Source organism: Pogona vitticeps, chromosome 4, assembly GCF_051106095.1.
Source record: "Pogona vitticeps strain Pit_001003342236 chromosome 4, PviZW2.1, whole genome shotgun sequence".
NCBI lineage: Eukaryota > Metazoa > Chordata > Lepidosauria > Squamata > Agamidae > Pogona > Pogona vitticeps.
Window position 1 is genome coordinate 330,201 of NC_135786.1, and position 19,810 is coordinate 350,010.

The 19,810-nt window shown below is 52.4% G+C and overlaps 1 protein-coding gene across 4 annotated transcripts in view; it reads left to right on the top strand.

The window, feature by feature from the left end:
- The first annotated feature begins 12,446 nt into the window (after positions 1-12,446).
- Positions 12,447-19,810, top strand: part of CDH22 (cadherin 22) — a 109,410-nt gene continuing 102,046 nt past the window's right edge. For 2 of the 4 annotated variants that reach the window (XR_012086072.2, XM_072996543.2), the window contains exon 1: positions 12,447-12,928. The gene's annotated coding sequence lies outside the window, so the exon portion shown is untranslated. The remainder of the gene's footprint in view (positions 12,929-19,810) is intronic. The other 2 variants (XM_072996541.2, XM_072996538.2) reach the window with 2 other exon arrangements.

The following is a 19,810-nucleotide window of genomic DNA, read 5'->3' on the forward strand; positions in this document are numbered from 1 at the left end:
TCTCTCTTGCAAGCAGTCGGCCCTGTGTGCGCGCCAAGGACTGGGGGCAGAAACCTGAGGGGTCCTCTGTGATCAGCCTTGGCCGAAGCAGCACAGACGGGGGGGGGGGGGCGCCACCGCCATTACTCCTCTTGATCTGGACCCAAGGCTACTCTGCTGCCTCCGATGGCCTTGGCCTTATTTTGCCCCCAGGCCACCACCTTTGGCTCTTGTTAAAGGCTCCGAGATCCTTTCTGCACCCACCCTTCCCCGGTCAGCTGTCTCCCATCCTTTAACCCGTGGCTCATTGGCACGACTACAGCCAAGACTCTGCTCACAGCCTGAGTTCGATCCCCACAGGCTCAGATAGCCAGCTCAAGGCTGACTCAGTTTTCCCACCTTTCTGAGGTCTGTGAACTGAATACCCAGCTTGCTCGGGGGGCGGGGGGCGGCGGAATGCGTCGCCTGTATAATGAGATGGTAAACCGCCCAGAGACTGGGTTAAGCAGTATGTGACGGTTGATAAGCCGAACACTAGCCTTGTTTCTGCCTTCTGAGGTCCGGTATTAGCCACTCCTCCAAGTCTGGTGTCGGCTGCAAATCCCACGAGTGTCCAGTTCACATTATCATCAGAATCATTGAAAAAAGTGTTGAACAACAAAAGGCCTAAGTCAGACACCCCCCCCCCCTTTCCCTCACAGCTCAGGGGTCCGGAAGGGAACATGCGGGAGCAGGGAGACGAAGAGACAGAAGGTCTTTTCTTAAACCACTCCAGACTGAAAAATGGGTGAAAGGAGATGACAGAGAAGCTCATGGTTGAAAGGAAATGCAGTACTCTCTCTCTCTCTCTCTCTCTCTCTGTGTGTGTGTGTGTGTGTGTGTGTGTGAGTGAGAGAGAGAGAGAGAGAGAGAGAGAGAGAGAGAGAGAAGAGAGAGAGAGAGAGAGGTTTCACAAGCTGTCTTTCAGGTGAAAGGGAGCAGAGGGAAGGATGAGACCGGAAGAAAGGCAGGCCCTTCTTCCCAGGTCCTTATGGGCCTGGAGCACCGAGTTCGAGGGGTCTGCTGGAGGAGGAGGAACATCTGGAGCCGTTCTCCCCCCCCCGTGCCTTCCCCACCTCATGCTCTTCCACGACTGGAGCCCCCCCGACGCCTCTGAAAGGCACAATTGCTTCCAAAATAACTCCCCTGCTTTTGTACACAGGTGGGAGGCAACACGGTTAAAGCAGGAGACAAGTCCGCGGGGGGGGGGGGGCTGCAACGTGTTGGAAGATGAGGCCTTTGTCCCACACCACACCAGCCCCGCGGATGTGTGTGTGAGTTCGAGCAGACCCCTCGAACTCGGTGCCACCTCTCTTTCTGGCTCCAGGCCCATAAGGACCTGGGAAGAAGGGCCTGCCTTTCTTCCGGTCTCATCCTTCCCTCTGCTCCCTTTCACCTGAATGCCTTCTCTGACCTTGCCTCTCAGCCCGGCCTCCTCATTCCTGAGCCCCATGGAAGGAAAGCCAATGGACCCCAGGGCTACCCGGGTTCAAACCAGGGCTCAGACACAACTGCTCATAAACGTGTGTGGTGTGCTGTCCTGTTGCATCCCATGCACAGCGACCCTCATAGGGTTTCAAGATATGTGAGATACCAAAGGTTTGGTTTTACCAGTTGGCTAAGCTGGGTTTTGAACCCAGGCCTCCCGAGTCCCAACCTCTCACTTCATCCTCAACACCACAGTGGCACTCTATTGTTTATACTAATTAGTTGCTGGAGACCAAGGCAAAGATCATCTTTAATATAGTATTCCCAGTTAGCGTGACTGGAGGAGAAAACTGGACAATGAGGGAAGCTAATGGGAGAAAACGGAGTCATTCCTAACCTGGCATAGATGGAGAGCTTTTTGGAGACCCTGGACCACATGGGGAGAGATGGGGTGGACCCTAGGCCCTCCCGGTGTCCCACCCTGGCCTTCTGACCTTCTGCAGGCTGCCCCAAACCCTTCCTCTTCAAGACCCCATGGGTGGCTCTTTCCTAAGGCAGAAGTCAACTTTGGATGTAAAAGAGTTAAAACGTTATGGGTGGGGGGAGGAGTTATAGAAAAAAACAGCTTTTGAAAATGAAAGTGCATTCAAAATGTGGATAGCAGGTTGTTTACAATAGTCAACGCAAAACAATTTTTGAAGTATATCAAAACAATTAAAGGTCAATGAATTGTAAACAATCCTGGCAGCTGAATGATATTTCGGTTACCGCTTGTAAATATAGATGTGACATATATATTTCTGATAGTTGGCATTTTTTGTAGTTTCAGTGCCTTTGTAGTACACTTGAGTCGGTTATATCACCATTTTGATTATGTTACTGTTTTTATGGGAATGAAGTGGATGGAGAGTTGTGGGTTTTGCTTGTTGGTGCACTGCCCAGAGTAGTGTTAATTCACTAATTGGGAAGTATACAAATCAGATAGATAGATAGATAGATAGATAGATAGATAGATAGATAGATAGATAGATAGATAGAGAGAGAGAGAGAGAGAGAGAGAGAGAGAGAAACACTGATTCCCTTGCCTTCAGTCATAGTGTTGGCTGCCCATCCCACCTGACTTAATCCAGTCTCCGTTGCCTCTGAGGAGGCAGCAAGTGCTTCAGCTGCCTCCTCCTGTTGGTCTTCACAACAGCTCGGTGAGGTGGAGGGTAAGCCCTTGTGGTTCCTCGTTGGGTGACAGAAACTTGAGACCAGGAGAAACCTGCCTTCTGACTCCTTTTGATGGAATGTCTTCCCACCTTCTGTTTTTCCACCTTGGAAAAACCCTAAGTATTTGGGTTTACAAGACTTGCAGATAAGTTAGAAGGAAAGGGAAAAAAAGTGGCAAGAGTTATAAATATAGGGAGATTAGACACACTTATTCATCCACTGTATTGACTGATCATCACAACTCCATGCTGCTTATGGCACTAGACATCAAAAAAACAATTATGTAGCAGTGTAGCTGCAGGCTTCCTTTCTAGATACTGACAATAACAATCAACATGGATTTTCCCCCAAAGATTTTAACAGGCTAATTATTCTCTATGTGTTCTCAATATGCTTACTTTATACCTTTTTATTCTTAAGAACTTTAATATTTAGGACAAATTCTGTTTTTTTGTTTTTATATTTGCCTCTTCTAGGTTCTAAGCTTTTTTATTTTTACAAGATTTAATTTACACCTACAATTTGACTTTTATATTTGAATGCCTGCAACTTCTCAGAGATGTAAGACTTCTGGAGGGCTGTCATGCCTGTAACATTTCAAGGGTGTACTTTTAACAGCTTGTGTCTACGGTTATCTGCATAGTTGTAAGGCTTCCACATTTTACAACTCCTTTTTATTATTATTATTAAAGAAAAAAAATAATAATAACAAAACTAACGTAAAAGACATGTACCAATAAATGGCGATGCTGGCACACTTTGCAGCCACACCCGAAAGGGAGGCGGTGGGAGCCGGCTGCCCCTTTGAAGCTGGTGAGGCGGCCTCAGTTCCCTGGAGAAGATGCCGCGGCCCCTCCTCTCACTTTCCTACAATTCCTAGTTTGTGAACTCCTCGAAGAATGGGAAGGAAGGAGAGGAGGGGCGGGGCCGCCCTGGGGCTCTGGGGCCAGTTGCACAGTAGGCTGGCCGAAGGCTGGTTGCGGGATAGGGGGCTCTTGTCCCGGTCTTGCCCTGTCACCATTCCTACTCAGAGCCAAAGGAGATGTTGGGAGTGCCGGAGCCCCTCATGGTCTTCCCCTGCCAGAACTGGCCTCCCCTTTCAAGGCCTGAGGGGGTGAGCATGTGGCCACTCTGGTCCCTGGACCAGCGTGGCTCGCCAGAGGCAGGGGAGGAGGGGGCGGGCTGGGTGTGTGTGAAGACTCCTTCCTGAGTCCTCTGCAGTGCGTGGTGGCGCCTGGAACATCTCCCACCCCAAAGCTACAGGAGAGGCAGAGCCAGGCAGCATATTTTACATAAAGTTCAATTAAATATTTGCTTTATAATTGCACAACAAATTATTCATAAAGGGTTTGGGATCTAATCATACGGCTGCTCTACAGAGCCTGGCACTCAGGGAGAATGAGAATAGGGGTGTCCTCGTGGCAATGGCGTCTCGGCAAGCTGTGGAATAGGGGAGTGGGGCTGAGTGGGCAGAATCTGGGGATTTGCTAACCTTGTGCTCCTCTCCATAATGGCAGGAGGAAGGCAGGTTGTGTTTTTGTGTGTGTTAACACCGGAGGAAGAAGGGAGAGAAAGGCTGTCCTGAAAGGGCACAACTCTGTTGCCACCTCAGTGGCAAAACTTGGAGAGGACGGGCATGGTACCAGTGGCCCTGGGCCACGTGGTTGCAGGAGTGGCCTCTCCCGGCTTGCCAAGCCCATTACCACTGCCCCCCCGGGGGGGTATCACAAGTAGCTAGGGATTTGAGTCCAAACCTCCTGAGTCCTAGCCGGGCACTCTTATCTGCTGTGCCACAAGGAGCTACTGCCATCTGAAGCAGAAGGAATGGTGGGAAATTCAGCCCCAACAGAAGGAGCCACTGTCCCCACAGACCACGGAGTCAAACCAACAGGCTTGCTACTGGAAGATAGGGTAATGGCTGCCATCTTCACTCCTAAAACCTACAGATCAGATACATATCCCTTTCTGCTTGTCCACATGGGAACACACAACAACACAGCCAAGAGGAGCGACCTTACCTCGGGCTTTGAAGCACTGGCAAGGAAAATCAAGGACTTTGGGGCCCAAATCGTTTTTTCTTCCTTCCTACTGGTGACTGAAAGAGAAAGGAAGATCCTCTGTGCAAATGACTGGCTAGGAAGGTGGTGTCAACTAGGACAAGAGGGATTTTGTTTTTGGGACCACGGGCTGAGCTTCCTGGAAGAAGGACTGCTAGCAAGAGACGGCCCGGACCTCACAACACAAGGAAGAATGTGTTTGGCCAAGCATGAAAAACTTCATCAGGAGGACTTTAAACTGAATTGGAGCGGGGAGGGAGACAGAAGCACAGAGTTAAGGATAGATAAAGCCTTACACACAATAAGAGACCAAACTGATCAAAAGGGCAACAATAATAGCATTAACAATAATAATCACAGTTATTTAGGCATCCTTCAGTCTCGAAAGACTATGGTAACGTGCTCTGTATGGAGGACTTGGAACAGCGTCTAGTGTGGCTGAGGAGGCCAATTCGAGAGTGACAATCCCTTCCACACTGAAGACAAATCCAGTCGGTCCCCTGTCCAGCTCCCTGGTTTTGCTGCTTTTGTGACTTCCTCTTTGCCTCAGCCTGCTGGGCAAGGGTCTCTTCAAATTGGGAGAGGCCGTGATGCAGTGCCTGCCTCCAGGCTGAACGCTCAGATGTCAGGGTTTCCCATCTGTTGAGGTCTATTCCTAAGGCCTTCAGATCTCACTTGCAGATGTCCTTGTATCGCAGCTGTGGTCTCCCTCTGGGGCGATTTCCCTGCACTAATTCTCCATACAGGAGATCCTTTGGAATCCGACCATCAGCCATTCTCACAACGTGCCCAAGCCAACGTAGACGTCGTCTTCACTCTCAATTTAGAGAGATTAAAGAGCTTTCCGTCTGATCTAGTCTGGAGATAGACACCTTCTGTTGCAGTTCCAAAGGCGTGCTTCAGCATGACGGCAAAAAAGATCCCAAAAAGGGTTGGTGCGAGGACACAGCCCTGTTTCACTCTGCTTCGGATGTCAAAGGGATCTGATGTTGAGCCGTCAAAAACTGCAGTGCCTTTCATTCCATCATGGATGGACCTGATGATGTTATGGAGACGAGGTGGACATCCAATCTTGGGAAGTATTTTAAAAAGGCCATCCCTGCTAACCAAATCAAATGCTTTTGTAAGGTCTATGAAGGCCACTAAGAGTGGCTGTTTTTGTTCCCTGCATTACTCCTGCAACTGTCGGAGGGAGAATACCATGTTAGTGGTGGATCTATTAGCTCGAAATCCACACTGTGATTCTGGATAGACTCTGTCTGCAAGCACCTGGAGCCTCTTCAGCACAACACGGGCAAGTAGCTTCCCTACAACGCTAAGAAGAGAGATGCCACGGTAGTTATTGCAGTCACCCCTGTCTCCTTTGTTCTTGTACAATGTGACGATGTTTGCATTCTTCAGGTATGTGAGTCGCAAAAGACAAACCAAAGACCTAGTGGCACAGCTCCGCAATGGAGAGGGAAAATAGATAATAGAGGACAAAGAAAAGGCAGAGGGACTCAATTCCTATTTTAGTTCCCATAAGACAGGCAATGAACTTCCAAACCAATTGGAAGTGCAGGTGGGGGCGGGGTCAGGAGTGCAGCCGGAGACAGATAGAGAAACAGTCAAGGAATACCTTACCACCTTGAACGAGTTCAGATCTCTAGGGCCGGATGAACTGCATCCGAGAGGAATGAAGGAACTGGCTGAGGAACTCTCAGAACCGCTACCCATTCTTTTCTTGAAATCATGGGAAACGGGGGAGGTGCCAGAGGATTGGAGGAGGGTCAGTGTTGTACCTGTCTTCACAAAGGGCAAAAAAAGAGGAACCTGGGAACTACAGGCCAGTCAGCTTGACATCAATCCTAGGCAAAATCCTGGAGCAGATAATAAAGCAGTCATTCTGCAAGCACCTGGAAAACAATGCAGTAATAACTAGAAGCCAACACCGATTTGTCAAGAACAAATCCTGCCAAACTAATTTGATCTCACTTTTTGATCAGGTAACCTCCCTGATAGACAGAGGGAATGCTGTAGATGTAGTATATCTCAACTTCAGTAAAGCTTTTGACAAAGTGCCCCATGATATCCTGATTAGAAAGCTACCTAGATATGGACTGGATAGATCAAGTGTCAGATGGACACACAGTTGGCTACAGAATTGTACTCAGAGGGTGACGATTAATGGCCCCTTCTCTAACTGGAAGGAATTCAGAAGTAGGGTACCCCAAGGCTCAGTCCTATCGCTCTTCAATATTTTTATTAATGACTTGGATGAGAGAGTGCAGGGAATGCTTGTCAAATTTGCAGGTGATACCAAATTGGGCAGAATAGCTAATACCCTAGAAGACAGAAACAAAAATCAAAATGACCTTGATAGTATGGAGCACTGGGCCAAAAGCAACAGCATGCAATTCAACAGGGATAAGTGCAAAGTACTGCACCTTGGAAAAAGAAACCAATTACACAGTTACAAGATGGGGGATACCTGGCTCAGAAAAATGATGAGTGAGAAGGATCTCAGAATTGTCATAGATCACAAGCTAAATATGAGCCAACAGTGTGATGTGGCTACAAAAAAGGCAAATGCTATTTTAGGCTGCATTAACAGAATTATAGTTTTCAAATCCCGTGAGGTGCTAGTTCCCCTCTATTCAGCACTGGTTAGGCCTCACCTTGAGCATTGTGTCCAGTTCTGGACAGCACACTTCAAGAAGGATACTAACAAATTGTAACAAGTTCAGAGGGGGGCAACAAGGATGATCAGGGGGCTGGAAACCAAGCCTTAATGAGGAAAGGCTGAAAGAATTGGGCATGTGTAGATTTGAGAAATAGAAGCAGAAGACATCAAGAAGAGGTGGCAAGAATACACAGAGGAATTATACCACACAGATCTGGATGTCCCGGACAACCCAGACAATGTGGTTGCTGACCTTGAGCCAGACATCCTGGAGAGTGAAGTCAAGTGGGCCTTAGAAAGCCTGGCTAACAACAAGGCCAGTGGAGGTGATGGCATTCCAGTGGAACTATTTAAAATGACGCTGTTAGGGTGCTGAACTCAATATGCCAGCAAGTTTGGAAAATTGTTGTTGTGGGTTTTTCAGGCTCTTTGGCCATGTTCTGAAGTTCACCAGTCTCTGTGGCGGGCATCTTCAGAGGACAGGAGTAGCACTCTGTGATCTGGTCAAGTTTGGAGAACTCAGCAGTGGCCAGAGGATTGGAAAAGAGCAGTCTCCATCCCAATCCCAAAGAATCCCAATCCTTCTACTCTTCCCAGCCTTACTGTCTTATCCAGTGAGGTTTGTCTCCATATGATACTTCCTAAGACGAACAGCTTCAGTTCAAGCATTTTGGCTTCAAGAGGATCCCAAGTGCAGCGGATGTAGAACCCATTTAGGACCTGTCTTTCTGACACTCCATGATATCAGCAAGGCCACTGTCCCCCTCCACTATTACATTTCAAATGAACCTGTTTCCTCCTTGTCTGCCATTTTTCTTGCCCAGTGTTCACGTCTTCACCTAATAATTGGGGGGTATCATGGTAGGCCTCTAGTTGCACATCCCTAAAGATTGTTATTATTTCTCGGTTCCTTCATACTTGCCTCCCCCAGCGTTGGTCTTCTGATTTTCTTGGTTGTGGCCTCCACTTGGTTGATGATTGAACTGAGGTATAGAAAAACTTTAACAATTTCGATTTCTTTACTGTCGGTATTAAAGTCATGGAATTCTTCTGCAGTCATCATTTTTGTCTTCTTCAGGCACAATTGTAATCCTGTTTCTGCGCTTTCTTATTTGACCTTCTTCAATAGTAATTTCAGGTCATTACTATTTTCTGCCAGTAATTTGGTGTCATTTGGGTATCTTAAATGACTAATGTTTCCTCTATCAGTTTTCACCCCCCCTTCTTTTGAATCTAATCAAGCTTTTGATATGGTATGATCTGGATAATAGGAATCCCATCTCATCAGGCTGATTCTGACTTCTGGTGATTCTTCCTACAGTTTTCTAGGCAGAGAAGGCTCTGGTTTGCCCGTCCCCTTCCTGGCGGGGCTAGGGACTCTGCACTCGGCCCAAGGTGACCCCCCACCCCAGGCTGGCTCTTCCCCTGGGAGGCTCTGTGGGGAACCAAACCCCTGACTTCTCATGATCTGGCTCAGGATGGGACACTCCTCCAGCGACTCCGGATTTAGCACAACGCAAATTGACTCAGCATTTTCCAAACACATATTTTTGTAAGTACAGGGGAAACCCGCACTTTTCTCTGAGGAACGGTCTCTGTTTGAACACCTGTCAGGAGGTTGTTCATTGTAAGGCACTCTACATTGCATTGCTTTCTAATCTATTTTTTGGCTGTGTGAACGGTTGTATCATTGTTTTCTGTGTGCAGGTGCGCTTACTGTGCTGACATCTTGGTTATGTGTTTGAGATAGTAAGGGACGCCGTCCGATGGAATGTCAGCAGTTATTATGCCTGCTCTCCAAATTGTTTCCCTTAAAAAAAAGAGTAAATCCTGGAATCATGGAGTCAGAAGAGCCAATAAGGCCCCAGAGTTCAAGGCAGGGATCCAGATCAAAATAATTCTGACAGAGGTTTAAGTCTTTGACTTTAGTGCTGGATCTCAGAAGTGCTGGAGCTTTTCTGACTGCAACACTGATACAACACTATGCCACTTAAAATAATAAAGAAAAAAATTAACTCCGGACAAGGCAGTTATGGACAAGGACAGAATGTTAGCATATTCAGGACAGACCCATGGGCGGATCGAAGTGCCAATTCTGGATCTATTTAAGGTCCTTTAAACAAAGAATGGTCCAGTCTCCTGCACCAGACCAACCTGGTTTAATTGAGGGTGCCCCATGAGGATGAAGATGGTGACACAAAGAGGATGTGTCATGAACTGATACAATATTTGAACACAATTCTCAGAGTACAGTACAGTGGTGCCTCGCTTAATGGGCGCCCCGTTTAACGACGAATCCGCATAGCAATGAAGATTTTGCAATTGCAAAAGTGATTGCATTGCAATGTTTTAAATAGGAAAAAATCGCTTTGTGATGATCGGTTCGCTGTTTCGCTTACCGATTATTGCATAGCGATGATTTTCCAACAGCTGATCGGCGGCTCCAAAATGGCAGCCGGGTTAAAAAAATGGCTGCCCGCTGTGTTTTCGCCCGGATTCCTCGCTTACCGGGCAGCAAAAATGGCCGTCGTATGGAGGATTTTCACTTAAAGGTGAGTTTTAGCCCATAGGAATGCATTGAAGGGGTTTAATGCATTCCTATGGGCTTTTAAAAACCGCATAGCGACGAAATTGCTTCGCAGCGATTTTTACTGCACGGATTATCGTCGCTATGTGGGGCACCACTGTACTTGGGCAATGCAGTTGCGCCCTCAGTGTGCCATCCAGTCAGCTTGTACATACAGTGGTGCCCCGCATAGCGACGATAATCCGTTCCAGAAAAATCGTCGCTATCCGGATTCGTCACTATACAGAACAAAAAAGCCCATAGGAATGCACTGAAACCCCTTCAATGCATTCCTATGGGCTTAAAACTCACTGTTATGCGAAAATCCTCCATATGGCCGCCATTTTCACTGCCCGGTAAGCGAGGAATGGGTGTGAAAACACAGCAGGCACCCATTTTTTTCCGGCTGCCATTTTGGAACTGCCGATCAGCTGTTTTTAAAACATCGCTATGTGAAAATCGGTAAGCGAAACAGCTTACTGATCATCGCAAAGCGATTTTTTACCATTGGGAACATCACAATGCGATTGCTTTTGCAATCTCAAAAAACAAATCGCTATGCGGATTCGTCATTAAACAGGGTGCTTGTTAAGCGAGGCACCACTGTACTAAGCTGAGAGGGAGATGAAAGGCACCTTTATCTGACACCTTTGCCTCTAGGAAACTATTCTGTCTCTCCATAATCCATCTGAACAGTAGCTTCTAGCCCACAATATAGGTTACGTGTAAGCGCAATCCAGAGCTGTTGTTGTTGTTGTTTAGTCACTAAGTTGTGTCCGACTCTTCGTGACCCCGTGGACCGGAGCATGCCAGGCCCTCCACCCTCCAAAGCCTCCCGGAGTTTAGCCAAATTCATGTTGGTCACTTCGGTGACCCTGTTCAACCATCTCATCCTCTGTCATCCCCTTCTTATCTAGCCATCACACTTTCCCAACATCAGGGTCTTTTCCAGGGAGGTTTCTCTTCCCATGAGATGTCCAAAGTATTGGAGCCTCAGCTTCAGGATCTGTCCTTCCAGGGAGCACTCAGGGTTGATTTCCTATAGAATAGATAGTTTTGTTCTCCTTGCAGTCCAGGGGACTCTCAAGGGTCTCCTCTAGCAGCACAATTCAAAAGCATCAATTCTTCGGCGGTCAGCCTTCTTTATGGTCCAGCTCTCACTTCCGTACATCACTACAGGAAAAACCATAGCCTTGACTATTCAGACTTTTGTTGGCAAGGTGTTGTCTCTGCTTTTTAAGATGCTGTTGAGGTTTGTCATTGCTTTCCTCCCAAGAAGCAGGGGTCTTTTAATTTCGTGGCTGCTGTCACCATCTGCAGTGATCATGGAGCCCAAGAAAGTAAAATCTGTCACTGCCTCCATATCTTCCCCTTTTATTTCCCAGAAGGTGATAGGACCAGTGGCCATGATTTTAGTTTTTTTTTTTTTGATGTTCAGACCATTTTTGCACTCTCCTCTTTCACCCTCATTACGAGGTTCTTTAATTCCTCCTCACTTTCTGCCATCAGAGTGGTATCATCTGCATATCAGAGGTTGTTGATATTTCTTCCGGCAATCTTAATTCCGCTTTGGGATTTCTCCAGTTCGGCCTTTCGCACGATGTATTCTACATATAATTAAATTAAGCCCGGGGACAATATACAGCTTTGTCATACTACTTTCCCAATGTTGAACCACTCAGTTGTTCCACTAGGACCTGTCCATCTTGGCTGTCCCTGCACGGCATAGCCCATAGCTTCTCTGTGTTACTCAAGACCCTTCGCCAGGAGAAGGCAGCAATCCATGAAGGAGATCCAGAGCTGAGACATACTGTATCCATTTCTTTCAAAACCACTCCTAGTTTATCATGATCTACTGATCTTCTTCTGAATCTCTTTCATTGCCTCCAATAACCAGCAGATATTTCCAATATGATCTCAAATGCTTCTTCCTTTTTTTGGAATCCAGGCATTTGGGCCACATGGCCCTCCCTGCTTTCAGGGTGCTCTCACCTCCCAGAGAGTGGCGCTTTTGATTAGGGGGCCCCTGGACCCAGGATCGAGAGGAGGCCCCAAGCTCGCCCCGGAGGAAGCGGCCTCTGGGTTTAGGGGGAAAAGGTGCCACGTGCGCAGCTGACAACGCGCCAGGTAGGGCGAGGGCCTGACTTCTTCTGCCCAGGCGCGGTGGGGCGGGAGGAGGCTGCGGAAGACGCCGGGAGGGGATCATCCTCATAACCGGCGACAAGAGGGTTCCTGGGGACGGGCCGAGCCCCGCCGTTCCCGCAGGCCCGAAGAGGTACGGTGGAAGGGGCACCGCGGGCGGCGCCGGAGACTCCGGGGGCGGTAACGCGCCTCCCCGCTTCCTCCGGGGAGCCGCGCGGGCCTCCCGCCCCGTCCAGCGAGAGAGCGCCAGCCTGCCCAGCCAGTTGCGAGCGGCCGCCGCCAGAGGGAGCCCGAGAGCCGCCGTTGCCGGGCTGGGCTCGGCTCGCCGGCAACGGGCAGAGAGCGGCCGGAGCCCCGCAGGCTGGGAGGCCGGAGCCGAGCCGAGCCGAGGGCCGCGCGCGCGGGCGAGCTTTGCGGGAAGAGGGAGGAGGGAGGGTGGCCGGGGCGGCGGCGGCGGCGGGGTCCGGTCCCCGCGGCTCCTGGCCCGGGGCGTGTTACCGGGCGCGCGCGCTGCCCACGAGCCTGCCCGCGGCTGGCTCGCCCCTCCCTCCTTCCCTCCCGCCCTCTTGCTGCCGGCGCCCCGGGACCCCCCCCCCCCCCCGCACCGCGAGGCCGGGCTCCGCTGCCCCAGCGCTCCGGCACGGGCTCGGCCTCGCACTCCAGCGGCGCCCCTCGCCCCTCCGCCAGAGAGGTTCGCTGGCTCCGCCCGCCGCCGCCGTCGCTCGCCCCGCCCGCCCGCCCGGCACCGGGAGTCATCCAGGAGCCGCCGCCGCCGCCGCCAGGAGATGCGACTTCCCCGTCGCCGGAGCAGCGCCCGCCGCCTCTCTCCAGCCTTGGCGCGAGGTAAGCGGCGCCGGGGGGCGAGGGGGGCGAGGGAGGCCGGGAGGGGGGCGCCCGCCCCGTCGGGCAGCCGGGGAGGAGGGCGCCGCCGAGCCGCACAACTTCGCGCCGCCGCCTGGCAAACTTTGCTGCCGCCGCCGCCGCCGCCGCCGTCGGGTGGAGGAGCGCCCCCTGGCCGCGGGGCCGGCGAGTGGGAAGGCCGTCGCTTCCCGGGCTGGCCGAGGGGTTTCCGGCGGAGCGGGCGGGAGATCCCCCGGCCTCGAGGAAACTTGCCGGGCTCGCGCCCCCCCTCCCCGCCCCCCAGTGCCGCGCAACGGGCTCCTCCGCCCGAGGTCTGGGTTCAGGCTCCCGGGTCTCGGCGCCTTGGAGCGGCCGGTTCTTCCCACCTGGCCGGGCTGTAGCGAGGCTTCGAGGGCGGACCGGGGAGGGAGAGGGCAAGGGTACCGCTCTTGGAAGGGGGCTCGGCGAGCTGCAGGGACGGAGGGAAGCCCCCCCCCCGGGCCCCGCCAGCCCTTCCGTCCGGCTGGGGAGGAGGAGGAGGAGGGGGGGGGGAGTGAAGGGCAGGACCTGGGGCGCCCCGGGAGCTCTCCCTCACCCCGGGGGTCCCCCTCTTGCCCTGTGTTTCCGGGTGTGGAGTGGGGAACTCAGGACCTTGCTGGCCAGTGGGATTTGGGAGGGGGTGCAGGACCCCCCCCCCCGGCCCACTCTCCTGGCTTTTGCAACCGGGGATGGGTTTTCCTTAGGGCGGAAACATCACCTAAGCCCCCTCTCTTCCCCCCCCCTTCCCTGGGAGCTTTTTATCTTGAAGCAGGTGGCTTTTGCGGGCAGGCTGGGGATTCAGAGCCCACGAAGGGGCCGGGCCTCCCCTCTCCCAGGCAGCTTCTGTGCCTTGAGTTGCAAGCCTTCAAATGGGGGGGGGGGGGAAGAAAGGCATTTTGTGCAGGAGGGCTTCCTGCCCAGGCTGGCGGGCATGGAAGGCACACCAAGCTACTGGCACAGGTGTTTGCCCTGACTGAACGCCCAGGCTGGCCCCTTGATCTCTTTTCCCCCGTGGCCTGGATTCTGGGGGGGTGATGAGAGTCAGTCCCAGCAGGGCCCATGGGAGCCAAAGCCGAGCCCAGCCCGTGGCGCTTCTTGTGGCCTCTGGTCGATGTAGCTCTGATCTGCTCGTGGGGCACGGGGGGGGCATCCTTTGGCTGTTCTGTTCCCCATGACATTTTCAAAATTCACAAGGAGGCCTTTTGTGCACTTTAATGCTTGAGAAGACTTTTGGAGGGCAAAATTCCTGGTGGGGTTGGGGTGTGGGGGAGGCTGCTTTTTTGAGGGGGGGGTCCGTGTTGCTGATCTGCCCAGACTGTGTGGAAGGATGGAGAGCTTGGGTCCTTTTCCGTTGGTGTCACACACACACACACACACACACACACACACACACACACACACACACACACACACACACACACACACACACACACACAACGCACACACACAACGCACACACGGCTCCACTGAGGCGCACTGGACAGCCTGGATCCGCTCTCGGTCACTCCGGGGCTTCTGTAGGGCTAGAAGGGGAGGCGCAGGTGGTGCCTTATGGACGGACGGACAGACGCCTCCTGCCGGGACAGGCAGGGGAGGTGACCGGGCTGGCTGGATGGCAAGGAGGAGAAGGGGACCGACCGCTGGAGGCTCACTTGGGAGCAGAGGGAGTCCTCCTGGCTTCCCCGTGCGCGGCTTCCCTCTGCATTTCCATGGGTGAGCGGCTGCCTATGAGTGCTCCCCCCCCCCGTTCTTCCTGCCTTAGATCCAAGAGGCAGAAGGAGGCAGATGCAGAGACGGCAGGCAGGCCGTTTTAGGGTGTGGAGCTGCGCGCAGGGGGGGGGGGAGGTTGCCTTCCTTGCTGACCTGTGTTCTGGGTGTGTCCCAGAAGGCTGGAAGGGGGGTGATGGCCCCACGAAGGCCACCTGTCCTGCCCTCAGTTTGCTATTCCTAAAGCCAGCCTCTCTTCTGCCTTCCTCAGCGGTGGGCGAGAGTGGTTGGCTGGGACGGTCACCCTGGATGAAGGAACGTATGCGCCTATGTGTGCATGCGATGTGTGTGCATGTGTACACATGGGTGTGCATTTGTGGGCCGCTTTGTCTTTGTCCCCAGTTCCTGTGGCAGGTGCTGTGTTCTGCGTCCCTTCATACCTGGACCCAAGTCTGTCATGAGGGTTCACTTGGCACACTGTGATGGATTGTCGAATGGAGCTTCCAGACTCTAGGAAAGTATATCTTAGATTGTCAGACGCTGGAGGAAACTGGCAAGGCTTGGGAGGGAGTGGCTCTTGTCTTCCAACTTTGCTGCCGGTGTGCTTCCTGGACATCCGGGGTGGGTGTGGGTGCGGGGGGGGGGGGGTGGCAGCCTTGGGACACCAGAAAGCCATGGTCTAGAGCTAAGAGGGACCCCCAACAACCGTCACTGAATCCAACCCCAGGAGATCCACCGCTGGAGCAGGGCCCCCCCTGGACCCGACGGGTCACGCTTCTGCTTTTGTAGTCGTCAGCGTGGTCCCCAGTGGGACGCTGTAACGGTGGCGGGTTCTGCAACACACCAGGACTGAAAAGAGAGCAGCTGCTCGGTTCCTGAGGACTGGCCAGGCCTGTGTGGGGTGGCATACCTTCCCCCCCCCAAACTGCTTGCAGTGGGGGGAGAGAGCTGAGGTGGGCCTGACCTTGCCAAGCTTTAGGGCCGCCCTGGGGCCACGTTGGGCTGTTGCGCGGTGAGTGTCTCAGGCTTCCCTGGCTGGGGCCATTCCCCCTGGGCTCCTTCGGGCTCTGTGAGCGCCTCCCGGGAGTGGTTCTGCTGAACGGTGCATCTTGGCAGATGGCGCCAAGGAGGGTCTCTTGGGATGCAGAACAGGTAGCGGCTGCACCGAGGAGAGCGCAGAGGAAACGGCTCCCTCGGGATGCTGCTCTTCCCTGGGGGATGCAAGCTGCAGCGTCTTGGTGGGACCTCTGCTGTGGGCTCTTGGTGCCCGGCACCCCGTCCGTGGTTGATTTTTGTCTGGCGTGGTGGTCCTGGTGTTCCTGCGTCTTCTGCAAAGCCTGGGTCCCTCTTCCTGGCCAGGCAAGAGAGGGAGTCGGATCACTTTCCTCCTTAAAAAGGACTCAAGGCAGCTTAAATCGTTGAACAACAATGGGGAGGACTCTACCAAGGCAGCTTGCGTTCTTTCCTGATAGCCCCCAAGGCAGCCGCTCTCTTTTTGATCAAAGGCTCTTGCAACCAACCCCAAGACCTGGTTGCTGCCTCCGTCCGTCCGTCCGTCTGTCCATCCGTCCGTGTTTCTGGGAGGCCTGGCTCCCTGTTTCTTCTGCTTTCCTGGTCCCTTGCAGTCGGCTGCCTTTGCCACTTCCCTGCCACCCTTCTCCCTGATGATCTCCTCCTTTTGATCTTTGCTGCCCCGTTTGCTTTAGGCACCCTGTAGAGCAAAGAGCCTGGCCTGCTCTGGTCCATGGGGTCACGAAGAGTCGGACACAACTAAACGACTAAACAGACGACGACTAAACGAGAGCAAAGAGCAAGGAGGCGAGAAGCAGCTGTGACCCTCCCTCCTTGCCTCTTACCCCCCCTCCCCGTCCTGGGATGCTGACAAACCGGCTCCAAAGGATTGACCCCCTTCCTTTCCTGATCCAGAGGTAGGTCTCCTGATGGCAAACTTTGCACAAGGGTCCTTTTGGGGGGCGGGGGGGGCGGGTGGGCTTGATCATGTGCCATTTGGGAGTCCCACTCGGCCGACTCTCCCTCCCAGGGGGCTGCATGGAGCCCCCCTGGCTTAGGGTACCCTGAAAAGTGGGTGAGATGGAGCCTGGCCTTCTACTCACCTGGTGGAGCTTTTTCAACAGAGCTTGTCCTTCTGAGTGCTTGGCAAGGTCATCCTTAACAAGGCTTTTTACTCATACCTCAACTGTGATGACCGAGGTTCCCCCCCCAAATCCCTTTTTTTTAAAAAAATGGCATTGCTTTGGTGCCACTCCTAGTTCTGGAAGCGGAGGCTGTCCTTCCTGACCTCTGGCTCATTTCTGTTCGAACCCCAGGAGTTTCACAAGGGAGGTCTTTGCATCCAGGATTTCTTGCCTCCATGCCCCCGCCCCCACCCCAAGCAGCAGCCCTAGTCTCCACACTGCATGGCGGGGGCAGCTGAATGAAGCTGGCGCCCCGGCGCCCCAGGTGTGCTGAGCCCAGTTGCATCCCCGTCTGTTGGCCCTGGAAGCGGAGGACGGTGGGGCCAGGAGCCCACTGCCTGGAGGAACGGGCAAGCCCCAAAAGCCGGGGTGATGGGGAAAGGTTTGGGGCCGATGCAGCCAGGGGCCCTGGGCAAAATGGGACCTCACCGGGAGTGCGCCACCTGCCTCAGGTAGCAGCAGATTTGGGGTGTCACGGAAGGTGAAGAAATGGTGAGCTACATCCTTGTGACATGATTCCTGTTGTGGCATTGTGTTTACACTTCTGTGCAGGGGCAGGAAGTCCGGTGGGATTTTTCTGGATGCGGGGGGGGGTGCTCTTTGTAGCTTCATGGCCTCAAGCAACCAGATGTGTATTTTTTTGGGGGGGGGAGTGTCCCTCTAGGCCAGCATCTCTGAAAACTTTGTTGGGCGTGTCTGCTCATTTAAAATATTAATATGCTGCCTTCCTCCTGAAGGCTTCTTGAGGCAGCTTACATCAGTTAAAAGAAAGAGCATTAAAAGCAAACTAATTGTTGTTGTTTAGTCATTTAGTCGTGTCCGACTCTTCGTGACCCCATGGACCAGAGCATGCCAGGCCCTCCTATCTTCCACTGCCTCCCGGAGGTCTGTCAATTTCATGTTGGTTGCTTCGCAGACACTGTCCAGCCATCTCATCCTCGGTCGTCCCCTTCTCCTCTTGCCTTCACACTTTCCCAACATCAAAGTCTTTTCCAAGGAGTCTTCTCTTCTCATCAGATGGCCAAAGTATTGGAGCCTCAGTTTCAGGATCTGTCCTTCCAGTGAGCACTCAAGGTTGATTTCCTTTAGAATTGATAGGTTTGTTCTCCTTGCAGTCCAGGGGACTCTCAAGAGCCTCCTCCAGCACCACAATTCAAAGGCATCAATTCTTCGGCAGTCTGCTTTCTTTATGGTCCAGCTCTCCCTTCCATACATTGCTACTGAAAAAACCATAGCTTTGACTATTCGGACTTTTGTTGGCAAGGTGATGTATCTGCTTTTTAAGATGCTGTCTAGGTTTGTCATCGCTTTCCTCCCCAGAAGCAGGCGTCTTTTAATTTCGTGGCTGCTGTCTCCATCTGCAGTGATCATGGAGCCCAAGAAAGTAAAATCTGTCACTGCCTCCAAGTCTTTCCCTTCTATTTGCCAGGAGGTGATGGGAGCAGTGGCCATGATCTTAGTTTTTTTGATGTTGAGTTTCAGGCCGTTTTTTGCACTCTCCTCTTTCACCCTCATTACAAGGTTCTTTAATTCCTCCTCACTTTCTGCCAGCAGAGTGGTATCATCTGCATATCTGAGATTGTTGATATTTCTTCCGGCAATCTTAATTCTGGCTTGGGATTCCTCCAGTCCAGCCTTCCGCATGATGTATTCTGCATATATGTTAAATAAGCCGGGGGCAATATACAGCCTTGCCGTACTCCTTTCCCAATTTTGAACCAATCCGTTGTTCCATATCCAGTTCTAACTGTTGCTTTCTGTCCTACATATAGGTTTCTCAGGAGATAGACAAGGCGGTCAGGCACTCCCATTTCTTTTAGGACTTGCTATCGTTTGTTGTGGTCAACACAGTCAAAGGCTTTTGCATAGTCAATGAAGCAGAAGTAGATATTTTTCTGGAACTCTCTGGCTTTCTCCATAATCCAGTGCATGTTAGCAATTTGGTCTCGAGTTCCTCTGCCCCTTCAGAATCCAGCTTGTGCTTCTGGGAGTTCTCGGTCCACATACTGCTGAAGCCTACCTTGCAGGATTTTGAGCATAACCTTGCTAGCGTGTGAAATGAGTGCAATTGTACGGTCGTTGGAGCATTCTTTGGCACTGCCTTTCTTGGGGTTTGGGATGTACCCCTTCATGGATTGCTGCCTTGTCGTGGCGAAGGGGCTTGAGTAACTTAGAGAAGCTATGGGCTATGCCGTGCAGGGACACCTAAGAGGGAGAGGACGTAGTGAAGAGTTCCGACTAAACGCAATCCACCTGGAGTAGGAAATGGCAATGCCACTCCAGTATCTTTGCCAAGAACGCCCCATGATCAGAAACAAAAGGCTAAAAGCAAACTAATACGTTAATACAATATTAAAAAATCAATTTAAAAACTATCATATAAAAACTCATAACAAGAACGATAAGAAAAAGTCAAGTAAAACATGGAATAAAATGCTCCCTTAAGCCCCACCCCTCCAGTGAGGCCAGAAGACATGGGCTGCTGGTGGGGAGAGGAGTGGGGGGGCCCTGCTGAAGCTTTGGGGCACAGAAGCCCTGCCCCCTGCTCCACTGCACCGGTGCCTATGCTGTCATGGCCAGTTCCGGGGGGGGGGGAGGAAGGCAGCACACCGAGTGGGGGTTGAGCCCACTCCTCTGGAGCCGCTGCTGGCCTGAGGACACATCAGCCTCGCTGAGCTTCTTTCTGCCTGGCTGAAAACCTCCAGCGCCTTGACTCTCTCTCCCTCTCTCTCCCCGTGGCAATAAAGGCGATTAGGATCAGGCTGTTAATCATCCTGGAGAGCTGGAAGAAGCTGGCGAGGGGGCAGCCGAAAGGCAGGTGGAATCGGTGGTGCCACTCATGAAGCGGAGGAGGAGGAGGAGGAGGAGGAGGAATGCCGGGCGCAGGATGGGGTGGGGTGGAAGGAGACTCCTGGAGACGGGTGTCGTCAGTCCAGGAGGGAGA